The sequence below is a fragment of the Phyllostomus hastatus genome, unplaced genomic scaffold (genome assembly GCF_019186645.2).
Source record: "Phyllostomus hastatus isolate PE091 unplaced genomic scaffold, TTU_PhHast_1.1 phas_scaffold_442, whole genome shotgun sequence".
NCBI lineage: Eukaryota > Metazoa > Chordata > Mammalia > Chiroptera > Phyllostomidae > Phyllostomus > Phyllostomus hastatus.
In genome coordinates this window covers 3,444,725-3,461,107 of record NW_025334030.1, presented here as the reverse complement: position 1 = coordinate 3,461,107, position 16,383 = coordinate 3,444,725, and the positions used below count along the sequence as shown (strand labels likewise).

The 16,383-nt window shown below is 46.1% G+C and overlaps 1 pseudogene; it reads right to left on the bottom strand.

Annotated features, from left to right (window-relative positions):
- Positions 1-367: 367 nt before the first annotated feature.
- LOC123807202 lies at positions 368-7,465 on the bottom strand (annotated as a pseudogene).
- Positions 7,466-16,383: the final 8,918 nt, after the last annotated feature.

Sequence of the window (16,383 nt, the reverse complement as noted above, 5' to 3'; positions counted from 1 at the left end):
TACACGGGTCTACCTCCCATGGGTCTGGCTACGTGGGAGGCATTGTGGGTGAAGCAGTCCTCGCACCATTCGTTCAGAGGCTGTCAGGCGTGAGTACGACGCCCACGAGATGCATTTTGGATAACAGTCCTGGAACCCCTGGCTGAACCGCTGAAAATGGGAACAAGGCGGCGTAGGTGGGTCTGCGGGGAGCATTGCGGGTAACTAGTCTCCCCTCCCCCCTCCGCCCGCGAACCCCCACCCCAACGCCTCACCTCTAGTGAGCACGCATGGCTGGTAGGAGACTCCGCTAGGAGCATCTGGGCCATTTTCCTGGCTTAAGAAAGTCTAAGGTGGAGGGGACCTTGGAAATTTACTTTTTTTTTAATAGTGTAAAATTTTTATATTTAGAATTAGCCAGCTGGACTCAGTTTAGATGATCCCAATTTTGTTGGCAACGTCCAAAGCAACATAGTCTGGAGCCCGTCGAACATATGCCTTCTTCTCCCCATCAGGTCTGATCAGGGTTGACCTTGGCCACATCAGTATCATACGGCTTCTTCACAGCCTGTTTGATCTTGTGCTTGTTGGCCTTGACATCCACAATGAACGCAAGAGTATTGTCTTCTACCTTCTTCATGGCTGACTCTGTAGTCGGGGGAACTTGATGGCATAGTGGTCAAGCTTGGTCTCCTGGGGGCGCTCTTCCGAGGATATTTAGGCTGCCTTCGGAGCTGCAGTGTCTTAGGCCTCCTGAAGGTGGGTGACGTGCGGATCTTCTTCTTTTTGTGGCTGTGGACGCCTTTTAGCACTGCTTTCTTTGCCTTCAAAGCCTTTGCCTTGGCTTCGGCTTTGGGAGGGGCAGGAGCTTCCTTCTTTGCTTTGGGCACCATCTTCATGAAAAGGCACAAATTTACTTTTTTACTTACATAGTACTTTATGTACTAGGCTCTGTTTAAAGGGCTTCGCTCTTATTGACTGGGTTCATCTTTGAAACAGCCTTAGGTGGTAGGTACTATTGTCCCTATTTTATAGGTGAGGAGACTGAGGCACAGAGAGGTTCAGTGATCTGCCCAAGGTCAAACACCCGAAGTAGATTCAGAGCTGATGAGGTTGGAAGTGAGAGGGCTATCCTAGTTCAACCCCTTAATTTTAAAGACTGGGAAATGACAACCCAGAAGGTTACTTGCTTGGGCATCTTGGTTATCAATTTTTGCTTATTTATTTCATTTGTTTTTTAAAAATTTTATTTATTGATTTTTTTGAGAGAGAGGAATGGGGAGAGAAAGAAAAATATGGATTTGTTGTTCCACTTATTCATGCATTGGTTGATTCTTGTATGTGACCTGACCAGGGATTGAACCCACAACCTTGGTGTGTCAGGACATTCTAACCAACTGAACTGCCTGGGCAGGGCTCTTTCATTTGTTCACCGACAAATATTTACTGGGCTCCAATTTGTGGTCAAGCAGGCATGTGAACAGAAGGTTACTTAGATGTTCCCTGGTGTTGCAATAGAGCCTGGGGGAGAGGGTGGGGGGTCTAGGCACCTGAGGATAAGCAGGTAAAGGGTGTTGGTGAGGGTTGTGTGCCTAGTACGTGGTAAGTGCCACTAAACATCATCACTGAATCTTTCAGCTCTGGCATTCCCAGACCTAGAGCTTACCCCACCCTCCCACTGGCTGCTTTGTTTTCTTCCACACCTACTCTCCATTCTCATCTTTCACTTCCCACCCCCTATACCCGATATCCAGTTTTTATTGTGATGACAGGAGACAGACAGAACAAGACACTGAGTTGTCCATGACTGACTTGTGAAGACCGCCACCTCCCTGAATGGGAGGCATCTTTAAGGCCAGGGGCCAGATTTATGGATTGCCTCAGGCCTCCACGGCCTTGTGGTAGGACCTGAAGAAAGCAGGTCTGTATGTGCCTCACTCTCTCCTTACAACACCTGTCTACTTGTCAGGAAAGTCTGGTTCTTACAATGAACGACCTCTGGTTATAGGTGTGCTGCTAGGACTGCCAAGGTGTGGAGCTATTTAGAGAGTGGTGCTCAATCCGACAGAAGAGGCCTGAGATTCTGTCTGCTTCAGGACAGGGTGGAAAGGGATCATTTGAACAAGGCACAGATGGGTACGTAGCAGGGAAGGAAGAAGAGAGCATGGACAAAAGTGGGAGCAGGAAAAGGAGGAAAACAAGAGGCTGATGGACCGTCTGAGGGGTTGCAGGACAGGCTGGGCTGTCTAGAGGAACAGACAAGTGTGGGGATACCAGCAGTTTTTCTTTTCTTTATTGTTGTTCAAGTACAGTTGTCTCCGTTTTTCCCTCACCACTCACCTACACCCCAGCCATCCCTGCCTTCCACCCCTTTTGGCTTTGTCCATGGGTCCTTTATACATGTTCCTTGATGACCCTTCCCTTCTTCTTCCCCATTAATCCCCTTGCCCCCTCCCCTCTGGTTACTGTCAGTTTGATCTTTGTTTCAATGTCTCTGGTTATAATTTGCTTGCTTGTTTGTTTTATTGATTAGGTTCCACTTATAGGTGAGATCATGTGGCATTTGTCTTTCACCACCTGGCTTATTTCACTTAGCACAATGCTCTCCAGATCCATCCATCCATGCTATGGGGACACCAGCATTTTCAAAGCTGCCCTACACCTTCCTGTTTCACATTGCCTCCTGGTTAGCTGTGGGGCCCTTCCATCTCATCATCCTCTCCTTAAAGCTGAATGTACAGAAGTTAGCAAGTCCGTGTAGCAACCACAACCTGGCTAATTTAGTTCTAGTCTTCTTCTGTCTAGGCAGTTTTCAATGATTGCAACCAACAGAGGTTTAAAGGACAAATTTATACTTTTCCCAGGATTTCTGTCTTAACTCTATTTTGGAGGGACAAAAACATTCATTCCATAACAAATATAAACTAGGATGAATTTGGTTCTCCACAGGCGTGGGACCAAAATCATTGTCTCAAATCCTGGCTCCACCGCTGCTTAACTAGATGAGCTTTACCTCTGCCTCATCTGTGATGAGAGGATTGTCATAGCTCCAAGTTCAGAGCTGACACACAGGATTAAATGAGATTGTGTTTGTAAAGCTCCTGTGACCATGTCCAGCATGTAACAGGTGCTACATAAACACTGGCTCTAGCTTTACGGCTTGTAGCCACACTGGGATGAAGTCTGCGCATCTCAATTTGTGGATCTCAGACACCTGGGGCCATGGAGTTCCTGTAAGAGGTCCATAGAGCCATTAAGGCCCCAAATATTATTTATATTTTGAATGAAAAGTACTTATACACACATATCACTGTTTATACTCATAAATGTAGCTTGTTTTCAGTGTTTATGGAATCCACAAAACAGTTTGAATTTGAATTAAAAGGGTCACCTCATACAGAAGTTTGCAAACAACTAATTAGTGTACATATATCCTCCTCTGAAGACAGAGGGGACAACCATCTTGGCACTGGTGATGACCATGACACGTGTTAGGTGTCGATTTTGCCCACATATACTTATTAATTATAGCTGGGAAAAATGGCCTATGATCAAGCACTCTAAAAATTTGAGTCATCTTTGGTAGCAATTTCTCAGTGACCAAATGACTAAGAACCAACAATTCATTAAGTCAAATAGTTTTGTTTATTCAATTAAGTTATCGAGGAGAGTCATCAGAGAGCTACTGTGCCCAAAAGCTGATGGGTGTTTTATTGCACTTTTTCTAAAGCCTCCATTAGCTTATAAAAGCTCATGTTTTTTAAGTACTTCCTAAGTCCCTGGGATTGTGTTTTGGCTGTGCTACTTAAATCCTCACAACGACTCTCTCTGTGACCCACGTTTTAGATGAGCAAAGAGAGAGGTAGAGCCCTGCCCAACGCCACACAGTTAGGAAGGTGGAAGGGCCAAGATGAACTCAGGCAGGACTGCTCTAGAGCCTGCTGCCCCAAGCACTTCCCTAAGGGCACACGTGACTGCTGGCCAGGTAACTGAAGCCCTGCCTTGGCATAGGTATTGAAACAGTTTCTCAGAAGACTCTGGTCCTGTACCAAGATTCTCCTTTGAGGTGGCCACTCAGGGTCATAATGCCCCCTCTGGTTTTCCTAGACAAAGTGGACAGATCTGCCTGGCACATAGTAGGTGCTCAATAAATATTTGCTGAATGATTGAATAAATTAATGAATGATTTTTAGACACTCTGCTGCCTAACCTTATGACAAACTGGATTCTGACAATAACATAAATGGGAATAAATCACACCTATGCCCCAGAGGATACTGACTATTACACAGGACATTAAAATACTTTGTTCTAGACTGAAACATAGACACCCTCAGTAAACATTAGTTTTTTGCTATGATTTCCATTAACAAAGAATGAGGGGTAAGGGTGCTTGCTGTGCAACACTGTGAAGTCTCTCCTTGTAGTCTGGGTGTGCTTTGGTTCCACTATTAAATTTTAGATGAGATAGTATACATCAATTAACAGGGAGGCAATAGATATCCATTATTTACACCTTGAACACCCAGCATTTGAGACTTTATCTGTCTTTTCCCTACAGCCAGCAAGTCATATGAGAAGCAGGTGGGTAAGAACAGTCTTAGAAAGTGTGACGTTTCCTCCAAGGGAGAGTGGCCTCCAGGATGAAGACATTGTGGAAAAAGGCTGCAGTGTTGAAAAAAAGGGTACTCAAGGACCACCATGCATGCTAGGGAATACTTACCCATGGGGATGATGTCTGCTAAACTCTCTTACTTGCTGTCAGCCCAGACATAGGTCAGAATGAGGTGAAGATCCACATTCCCCTTGGGAAAAACAGTGTCTTAGTCAGCTTGGGCTGCCGTAACCAAAAAACCACAGCCTGGCGCTTAACCAACAGACACTCATTCCTCACCGTCCTGGAGACCAGTGGATTTGGTCCCTCCTGGTGAGAGCTGTTATCCTGGTTTGTAGATGGCTGCCTTCTCTGTGTCCTCACATGGTGGGAATGGAGAGTGATCTCTCTCCCTATTAAGGCCACAGGCCTATCAGATTACACCCCTACCTTTATCACCTCATTCAATCTTGATTAAACTTCTACAGACCCCTGTCTCCAGATAGAGTTGAATTGTGGCTTAGGGCTTCAACGTGAGTTTGGCAGGGGGACGCAATTCAGTAAATAGCATAGCCAGATCCACAAATGCCTCCAGTCCCTAGAATGACACAAGGTTCTTCTCAGATCACCACCCACTCCAGACCTGGGGTCACCTGCTCAAACACCCACAAGGGCCAGGAAAGAAGGCAAGACTGGGCTTTTGACACAGACATACTTTTTTTTTGCAAATCAAACATTCTGGAATGTTACTGCTTTCAACAAAGACATGTATTCTCTTACCATTTTCCTTAAAATATGTGTCTCTCTTGGTCAGGCTTTTCTATTACCATGTATGAGAGTGAAATGAGTGTGAAGAGCTTCTACTACAAAAGACACAGCAGTGCCAGCATGATGGCAGGTGGCTGCTGATCAAGGCCTCTGTGTCAGGGACACAGGAAGTCGTGAAGGATGTAGGCCCCGTGCTGCCAGCCAGTCTGACTGTTCCCCAGAAGCCAGATACCTCAGTGTTTAGGTGGAAACTCCCAATTCTGAATGTAGAGTTAAAGCGGTTTTAAATCCTGTTTCAAATAAGCAAAGCACAGCCACACATTTCTGGGCTGTGTCTGGCACACACATGAAAAGTGATGCAGGTGTGATGGTACTCTGAAGAAAAGCACAGCAGGCTGAGGGGGCAGAGTGGTGCAGTTAGTTGCTCTTTTAGGTAGGGAATATTTCAACAAAAGGACTATTCATTCACCTGGTGTCTACATCAAGGAGGGAAGCCAGCATCTCCTTGGCTTCAATACTTTCTTCAAAGGCTCATTTAGACACGCCAGGAGGCCAGAGCTAAAGGAAGAGAAATAGAGGTAAAATGTCCAGCTTCTCCCCCAAAAATCTGCTGTGGGCTGGAGCCAACCATGCACTGGACAGCCAGCCTGTGAGACACAGACAGACACACAGAGGGAGTGAGGGGAGAGGGTGGCGGGATTTAGTAAGGAGAAAGCATCAGTCATCTAACAGGATTTTTTTACTGAAGGCAGGCCAAGGTGAGTAAACATCACCTGAGGGATGCTGGCAGTTGAGGGACCCAATCAAATACCGAGAATAGGACTTTCTGGCTGCACTGACTTAACAGGATTCTTGCTGAAACTGGACAATGCAAAGATGAAGTCAGGGTGTAGTGGAGAAGAGAGTTCAGAGAAGACTGACTAGAGTTCGGTCAAGAAAATCCTTGCCACTGCTTCCAGGGTGAACAGGCTCCCTCTCCTTGATAGGCAGAAAGAATGCTCTGGAGGAGCTGGGAGTGCCTTTTGGGGTTCTCATTTCTAAAGTTGAAGTTGCTCAAGGTAAGACTGCTTGTCCTGGCCAGGTGGCTCAGCTGGTTAGAGCGTTGGCCCAGTGCACCAGGGTTGTGGGTTTGATCCCAGGTCAGGGCACATACTGGTAACTACAACCAGTGAGTGCATGGATGGCTAGAACAACAGATTGATGTGTCCTTCTCTAAGGATCAATACGTTAAAAGTAAAAAAAAAATTAAAAAGAGTGCTAAAGAGATGCCAAGTGCCTTTGGCCACAGGGGTGTCCAATCCACGGCTCATAGACCACAGGTGGCTCAGCATGGCTATAAATGCAGTGCAACACAAAATTGTAAATTTACTTAAAGCCTTTTTTCACTCATCAGTTTTTGTTAATGTTTGTGTATTTAACATGTGGCACAAGACAACTATCCTTCTTCCAGTGTGGCCCAGAGACCCCAAAAGGCTGGACATCCCAGGTAGGGGACAAAGCCTCCTAGGTCAAGGTGTAGCCCTCCCTCCCCAAGTTCCCAACCACTTGCCCTGCCTGCTTCTTTTTGAATGCCAACCAACCCTGCTCCCAGACATTTAAGTACTGAATCCAGGGAAGGTCACATGATTAGGAAGTGACAGACTTGACACTGGAACCCATATTTTTGATTCCAGGACCCCAGCTCTCGTTAAGTACCAGGTTAATGCACCTTAGCCCGTGATACTAGCCCAGGTATGGAAGGCTTGACTCCGTCAGCTACACATGATTCTTTCTCCTAGTCCTTCACTGTGAACTCACTCTGCTGAGTTTCCCTGCCTGGGGCGCACCCAGGACCCTACTGCCAACACGAGCCAGGAAGGGGTAACAGGACAGGTTCGTGTCCCACATCTGCTCCCGTGGCTGCGGCTGCGTGAAAGTCACCTCCCCTACCAGGGTTTTAACCTCTGAGCTGGGGAAAGAGCCCCAGTGCCCGGAGAGGAAGAGCACAGGCGCTGCGCAAGAAGTAAGCGCCCGGGACTGGGTGATGGAGACCACCGCGGACGCTACTCACCACCACTCACACCCGAAAGATCGCGCCTGGTACACCTGTGCAAAAGGCCAAGCCAGGGGGTCCGGCGGCCACACTTCCCACAGTGCCCCACGCCGGCCCAGGGGGCGGAGCCCAGATTCCCTGGAAGGGGTTCTCGTCACCTCGGAGGTCTCGCGGGAGGTGGCTCTCCGAGGGGCTGACGGAGGAAGAGGTTTCAGTCTGGGGTCGGCGGCATCTCTTTCGCCTAGGACTCGGGCCAGTCTCTCCCACGCTCTGAATCTCATTGTCCACGACTGTGAATGGGCGACGTTAACTCGTTCACAGCCGTTCATACATTCATATTAAAAAAGCAAAACAAAACAAAACCGCATATTGAGTCCTCCACTATGCCATTTCTTCTAGGCGTTAGGGTTACCACAGTGGTGGGCAAGCGCTTGCTTTCATGGAACTTACATTCTACCAAGAAGGCATATAGTGGGCAAAATAATTGCACAAATAATTTAATCGCCTCTTTCATAAATGCCGCAAAAGTTTCAGAAGAGGGGACTTGACCCCCTCAGGGTGGAAGTGGTGGTTGGGGGGAGGTTTGAAGGCAACATAGAGCTAACCCTGGGGAACTGGGGGAGAGGGTTCCGAACAGAAGGAACAGCAGGTGTCCAGGTCCTGAGGCCTGAGAGAGGGGGGATGTGTTTGAGAGGCCGAAAGGAGCCAGTATGGCCCAGGTGCAGGTTGTGAAGATTGGGAGAGAAGACCAGAGAGGTGGTGAAACCGGAGAAGCCTGTGACCGTGCTGCCTGTCACCTGCCAGACCCAATAAGCAGAGACAGGGATTGAATCTTTATGGGCGCTTTATTCAGATGGCTGGTGATCTGAGAAGATGGTGGTTTGCACCCTAACAGACGGTCTTAAATTCCATTTTAAACTGACCTTTTTTTATAACAAGAAGAAGTGTAGGTAAAGGGTTTGGAATTTGGGGGAAAGGTTAAACAGATAAAAAGCTGCAGCAGCCCTGGCTGGTGTGGCTCAGGGGATTGAGTGCTGGCCTGTGAACTAAAGGGTTGCCAGTTGATTCCCAGTCAGGGCACATCCCTGACTTGTAGGCCAGGTCCCCAGGAGGGGGTGTGTGAGAGGCAACCACACATTGATGTTTCTCTCCCTCTGTCTAAAAATAAAGAAATAAAATCTTTAAAAAAATCTGCAGCATTCTTTCATCCGTGTCCTGGGTGGTGGTCTTCATCTGTGTCCTTGGCGGTGGACAGCTCACCCTGGAGCACAGTGGCTCAGACACCAGCTTCATTGTTTGCGGCCCTCCTGAGGCACAAAGGTGGAACTGCTTGTGGTCTCCTGGAGTCCGGGTGGGTCATACCTTCAGGTCCTAAAACAATAGCTTTTCATGTACATTGATTACTAAGCATATTAGCTATTACCTAAAACTAAAATTCCAACATTTGAGTCCCCCATCAGTGGGACCATGTAGGAAGGCTTGGAGGCCCTGGTGGGAATTGAGGGTTTTATTCTAGGAGCAATGGGAGACCAATAGTTCGGGATTTTAAATAGGACCATGTTTTGAGATGCTAGGGAGCTTTGTGGAGTACATATCTCAAGGACACTACAGGGGAGCAGTAAGGTAAACTGGAAGCCCCTGGAGTGGTCTGTGGTTACCGTAATTCTAGTGATGGTGGTAGTCGTGAGGGAGTGAGCCAGATTCCTGAAGCATCGTCAGCTGTGCCCTGGGGTTGATTGGGTTCGGGGTGAAGGTGAGGGCAGGCAAGAAGACCTCATTAGTAAAAGGGCAGTGATAACATCTGCAATAGGTGCCATTGTTATTAAAAGAGGCAAAACTAAATGCCTGACACATAATAAAGGCCATATACACTAATTTAGGAAATAGTAAAGACTTCCTTTGCCATGGCAAAGGATGGCTTGGGTGGTTGGAGCTGTTGGAGCATCATCCCGTTCACCACAAGGGTGCAGGTTGATACCTGCTCGGGGGTGTATGAGAAACAGCTGGTTGATGTTTCTCACATTGGCCTCTCTCTCTCCCTCTCCCTCTCCCTCCCCCTCCCCCTCCCTTTCTCTCTCCCTCTCTCTCCCTTCCTCTCTCTCTAAAATCAATAAGCATATTTTCCAGTGAGGATAAAAAATGTACAAAAGACTACTTCTGTGTTCAGAGCAGTGTTTATAATGGCAAAACCTAAAGATAATCTAGGTGTCAATCAACAAAATAAAATGATGGATAAATGTCACAGAGATGATGTTGAGCCAAAAAAGCAAGTGGCAGTATATCATTTTCATAAATTATAAAAACATGCAAACAGTACTATGTAAATTAGGGATATATACCTACACAGTGAAAGTGTAAAGAAATGCTTGAGGTTTGGATAAACACCAAATTCAGCATGCTAATTACTCAGGGAGGTTGGGCAGGGGTTGGAGAAAGCTGAGATGGGGAAAGGTACAGGGGAAAAAAACTGCAAGTTTTAATGTAGTTTTAAAAGAACAACTAAAAAATAGCCATTCTTGAAGTATTGAAACCTAGAAAATGTTTTCATATATAATTTTATTTATTTTTAAAGATTTTATTTATTTTAAATAGAGGGGAGAGAGGGAGAAAGAGAGGGAGAGAAACACTCATGGGAGAGAGAAACAACAATTGATGGAGAAACATCAATTGATTGCCTCTTGCAGGAGGCAACCCAGGCCCGTGCCTCAACCGGGAACCCAACTGGCAACCTTTTAATTTGCAGGATGATGCCCAATGGGCAGTTTCCATAAATAATTTTAAATAAATATATGCTCATTTTTAAGCAGACCTACTGCCTGTACAGTGTTTCTATTTTAATTTACATTCATCTATAAAGATTTTTACTTGAGATATAATCTATCTATAGTAAAGTGTATACATCTTTAGTGTATGCCTCAAAGAATTTTACAAGTCTATACACTTGTATGAACTCCACCCAGATCATGATACAGGTCATTTTCTATACATTGTAAGGCTCCCTCAGTGCCGCTCCCCCACAACCTGCCCCTGCCAACACCACAGCCCTTGCGGGGGAACTGCTGATCTGTTACATTAGATTGATTTTTCCTGTTCTTGAGCTCTATAAATGGCATCGAACAGTGTGTTCTCTTTGCTGTCTGGCAGCTTTCATTCATCACTATGTGTGTGACTCATCTGTGCTGTTGCATGTATCAGTGGTTGGTTCATTTTTATTACCAAGGAGCATTTCATTGTATGCCTAAAGCACAATTTATCCACTCTCTTCTCACTGAGCATTTGCCATTTCCAGTTTGGGGCTCTCATGCACAAAGTTGTTGTGAATAATTCTTGTCCATATAATCTGGTGGATGTTTTATTATATTAGATACATGGGACTTCACTTTGTGATTATTTACTTTAAAAAAAATGCTCCTGAGGGCTGGAGGGGGGGTGGGTTGGGGTGGGGGGAAAAGGCAGAAAACTGTACTTGAACAATTAAAATTAAAAAGTAAATAAATAAATGCCCCTTATTGTTATTCAATATGACTGCATAATTAAATTGTGACGTGAACCTGCTCAGTGCACCACACAATGCGAAACCCCACAAGGCAATAAAATGGTCCGAAGAACTGCTCTTTATAGGATCTTGGCTTCTGTGAGCAGGTTTGTCATTACACAACCCTGGGGTAGGAGGTTGGTGTTGCTATCCCTGTTTCACAGATGAGGAAGTGGATTCCAGCATATAGAGTGACTTTGTCTAAAGTCTTAAAGTTAAAAAGGGCAGAGCTGGACTTGGAACTCCCACTTGTTGGGCTTGGGGAATCCCAAGATGAGTCAGAGGAGGCCTTCATCCTGGAGTAGGGCAGGAAATGCAGAAGCAACCTGTGTCCGGCCCTGTGCAGAACACAACTGTGCGTCTGTGCCTAGCATGAGCTGCAGAGTCACCATGGGTGTGGCAGGAGCCCCTAGAACTAGAGACAAAGTCATCAACACTGAGCAAGACCAGAACTCCCTAGAATACACACCCCCACCCCTGCCCAAAGATTGGCCCAGTGAACACGAGTGGACAGCAGGGCAAGAATGCAATGAGAGGTCATTGGAGCCTGGAATAGGTGCCATTTGGGGGGAGGGCAACTGCAGGGTGACCAGGAAGTGGGATGGAGGACTTAGGCTTTCAGTCCACATTGGTGACCCTGGTCAGAGGAGATCCTAACTTCCAGAGCAGGGCCAAGAGCTAATACTTTAAATGTACTAATATTTTCTGAATAGGTAATACATGTGCCTGGTTAACAAGCCATTCACACAGTACAAAAGAAGATAGGGCTCTGGTCAGGTAACTCAATTGGTTAAAGCATTGTCCCTATATGCCCAGCTTGCAGGTTTGATCTCTGGTCAGGGCACGTACAAGAATCAATCAATGAGTGCATAAATAACTGGACAACAAATCCATGTTTCTCTCTCTCTGTCTCCTCCTTATCTCTCTAAAATCAATAAAAACATATTTGAAAAAAAGAGATAGAGTGAAACTTAAATGTCCTTCCCACTCTTTTTTTTTCAACTATTTGCCCCAGTGTCTTGAGTATCTTTCCAAAGATATTTATGCTTCATGTGCTGCCATCTGCTATGCACTCTATTGCTCCCTGTTTGCCTCTCAATATCCTGAGGTGGTCCATCAGTATCTCTAGAAATAGAGTCATGATAGGGAATCAAATTCTATAGGCCATGGGCCTGTCCTCCCCCCTCCTCTCTGTTCTCATTTCCCCCTACTTTCTTCCCTGGTTCATGTTGCTCGAGGCACACAGGCCTTCTTGGTGGCGAACACATCCAGCACACTCCTGCCCCAGGGCCTTTGCACTTGCAGTGCCCTCTTTTCCTTCTGTCTGGAATGTTCTGCCTCTACATATTCCCATGCTTTATTCCTTTACTCCTTCACATCTTTACTCAAAGTCCTCTTCTCACTTTGACCCTCCCTGATGTCCCTATTACAATTAAACCCCCTTCACCTTGGCTGGTGTGGCTCAGTGGATTGAGCATCAGCCTGCAAACTGAAAGGTCATCGGTTTGATTCCTGGTCAGGGCACATGCCTGGGCTGCAGGTCAGGCCCTTAGTTAGGGGCATGTGAGAGGCAACTGATCAATGTTTCTCTCCCTCTCTTTCTCCCTCCCTTCTCCTCTCTCTAAAAATAAATAAATAAAATCTTAATTAAAAAAGAACAATTACAACCCCCCTCAACCCTAGGCAGTCCAATACCCCTTAAATGCCTTACTTGGTGCCAGAGTGCCCATCACAGTACAACATGCTCAGCATTTCACTTATTTGTTTTGTTTTTCATCATCCTGCCCCAGCCAGGTGCAAGCTTCTGAAGGCAGTGACTTGGTTTTGTTCCTTCCTGAACCCCAGCCTCTGCAGCAGTGCATAGTGGGCTCCGAAGACCCCTTCCTGGAAAGAACATGTGGGTGATTGTAAAGCTGCCTCAAATTTTTTCCCCTCCAGGCTTATGGAAATGTAACTGACAAATAACACTGTGTAAGTTTTAGGCGATAGGGTAACATGTTGTGAACTGATTACCATAAAGAGGTTAGTTAACACACAGTTATCTGTGTGTGTGTGTGTGTGGCGAGAACATTAAAGATCTACTCTCTCAGCAGCTGTTAAGTATATAACGCAGCATTGTTAACTATGATCGCCATGCTGTGTATTAGATCTCCAGAACTTATTCATCTTATAACTGAAAGTGTGCTCCCTTCGACCTGCATTGCCCCTTTTCCCCGCCTCTAGCCCCTGGCAACCACCATTCTCCTCTGTTTCTATGAGTTCTACTCTTTGATTCCCCATATAAGTGAGATCATGCTGTGTTTGTCTTGCTTCATTCTTTTTAAAATTTAATTTTTTTTTATTTATTGACTTTAAAGAGATAGAGGAAAGGAGAGAGAGAGAGCACGTGCAAGAAACATTGATTTGTTGTTCCACTTATTTATGCATTCATTGGTTGATACTTGTACATGCCCTGAGTGAAGATTGAATCTGAAACTTGGCACATCAGGACAACACTTTAACCAACTGAGCTACTCAGACAGGGCACTTCATTCTTTTTAAGGACCATGTTATATTCCATGGTGTGGTGGGCTGAGGAATGACACCCAAAGATATCCAATTCCTGCTCCAGAACCTATAAATTTGTTGTTTTATATGCAAAAGAGACTTTGCAGATGTGATTAAGGAGTTTGAGATGGGGAGGTTATCCTGGATTATCCCAGTGGGACCAGTGTACACACAAAGGTTTTCATAAGAGGAAGGCAGAGGGAGATTCGAGGGCAGAAAGCAATGTGACAAGTGAAGTGAGATGGAGGGAGGGGCCAAGAGTCAAAGAATGCAGGCTGCCTCTGGAAGCTGGTAAAGGCAAGGCAAGGAGCCTCCAGAGGCAGCACAACCCTACCGACACCTTGATCTTGACCTAGTGATACCAATTTCAGTTTTCTGACCTCCAGAACTGTGAGAGGTAAATGTGTGTCACTTAAGCCTCCCCATTTGTGCTAACTTGTAACAACATCCATGGGAAAATAATATGCATAATATAGATGTCCTATGCTTTCCTTTCCAGTCCACTCCTGGTGGACAGGTAGGCTATTTCTCATCTTTACTATATGGGCACCACTACCTGTGGTTCTCAGCTGAGGAGATTTTGCTTCCCAGGGAACATCGGGCAATGTTTAGAGACATTTTTGGTTGTCATGGCTGGGTGGGCGGTGCTATTGGCATCTCCTACATGGAGATCCAGGGATGCTGCTGAACATCCTGCAATGCATAGAGCAGCCCTCCCAGCAAAGAACGATCTGGTCTCAAACATCCATGGTGAGGTTGAGAAACCCTTGTCTGTCTATAAGATATGTTCCTAGAAATACATCTGCTGAGCCAAACAGTGTGTACTTTAAAAATGCTGTAGGCATTGCCATATTGCCTAGGGCTAATTTTAACTTTGGGAATGTGCTCAGTCCCTAGGTAGCAACACACCAACTCTGAAATGTTGGTGTGGATGGTGTGGGTCCCCTCAAACCTGGAGTCAGCTGCTTTATGAATTTGATGGGTAAATAGCTATGGGGCAGGCATTGAAGGATTCATTCATTCAATAGCTGAGTCTGGAGCACCTGTCAGATGCAGGATGAAGCCTACCAATCTCTACCCTCACAGGGCTCCCAGTCTAATGGGGGTCATTGACTAGAAAACAAACCATGTGATCCATGGACAGACTGGGCATTGAGTATGTTAGAGAAGTCAAGGAGGGCTTCATGGAGGTGGTAACTTTTAGCTGTGGTGATGGTTAATTTTGTGTCAACTCAACTGGGCTAAAGAATGCCCAGATAGCTGGCAAATATTATTTCTAGGTGCATCTGTGAGGATGTCTCTGGAAGAGATTAGCATTTGATTCAGTAGACTGTAAAAATGACCACTCTCCTAATGCAGGTGGGCATTATTCAGTCAGCCCATCAAGGGCTTGAACAGAACAAAAGGCCAAGGAAGAGGGAATTTGCTCTGTCTGCTTGAGCTGAGACATCTATCTTCTGCCCTAGGACATCAGAAAGCCTGGGTCTCTGGTGTTTGAATTTCGGCTGGGACTTACACCATTGGTCCCTGATTCTTAGGCTTTCTGACTCGGACTAAATTATACCACTGGTTTTCTGGGTCTCCTACTGCAGATGGCAGATGGTGAGACTTCTTGCCTCTGTAACTGTGTGACTCAATTCCCATTATACAGGGGTGGGTGAAAGTAGTAGGCTTATAGTTGTGAGTATGTGAAACACAGTTAATTTTGTATATTTTCCATATGAACATCTGTAAACCTACTTTTGCCCACCTCTGTGTATCTCCGTATATGTGTCCTGTTGGATCTGGTTTCTGGAGGACCCTAGTACACCCAATGTTGCACCAGATGCTCACCACATGCTCTCTTTCCACAGGAGTTTGGGTGTTCCTTTCCAGGTCATTGGAGTCACCTATCCTTTTATTAACTAAACTGAGCTTCAGGTCCCGACCAGGTGGGCTTCTATGAAGTCCCTTCATTATCATGCACTCCAGAAAGTCCTGAGAAATGCTCACACACTCTGCAGGCACGGCCTCCGCCCCCAACCAAGCTCTCTTCTGTTCCCCTCAGGTCTGTCCGAGAGACGTTTCTCAAGGCAATGGCAGGCACGTTACACAAACTACTCCATTTTGTCCGCACAAGAATACTATGGGAGAGATGTTGCCATCCCATTTTATAGATGGTGAAGCTGAGGCCCAGGAAGAATAAGCGACTAGCCCAAGGTTATGTGGCAGAGCAGGGATTTCACATGAGCTTCGGCAGACTCTGAAACTGGAGCTGGTTCTCACTGTGCTGGTTGGCCAGGGTGGGGGGGCACAGGGGTGGGGGAAGACGGTCAAAGGTGGGCATGTTTACGACATCATAGGCCTGGTCCTGGGTTGGGAGGCAGGGTCAGGATGGAGGGCAGAATCTGATTTGTGGCTTGACTCTGGTTCTGGGGCAGAAGGGTCTCGTCATCAAGGCAGGCTGTCCAAGGTCTCCGTGATTCCCCAGGACCTGGGATCTCATACTATTACTTTTAAAAAACCCATTCTTGTCCTGGCCAGTGTGGCTCAGTTGGTTGAGCATCATCCTGCAGCCAAAAGGTTGAGGGTTCGATTCCCAGTCAGGGCACTTGCCTGAGTTGAAGTTCTGTCCCAGTTGGGACTCAGTTGTGTTGCGTTTAGGTGCCTATGAAAAGGCAGCCAATTGATGTTTCTCTCCCTCTCTTTCTCCCTCCCTTCCCTTCTCTCTAAATCTTAAAAAAAAAAAAAAGAAAAGAAAAAAAAAAGAACCATTAATTTATTGAAGATAGCTCAAAGAAGTCATTTACAAAACTTTTTTTCCCCAAAGTACAGCTTTTCATAAAAAGCAATGTCCACCTTTATTTAATACACGCTCTGGTACACAGGTGTGTGTTGGGGGGCTGCTGAGTGCTTGGGGAATCCCAGGGGCCTGGGCTGTGCCTGCGC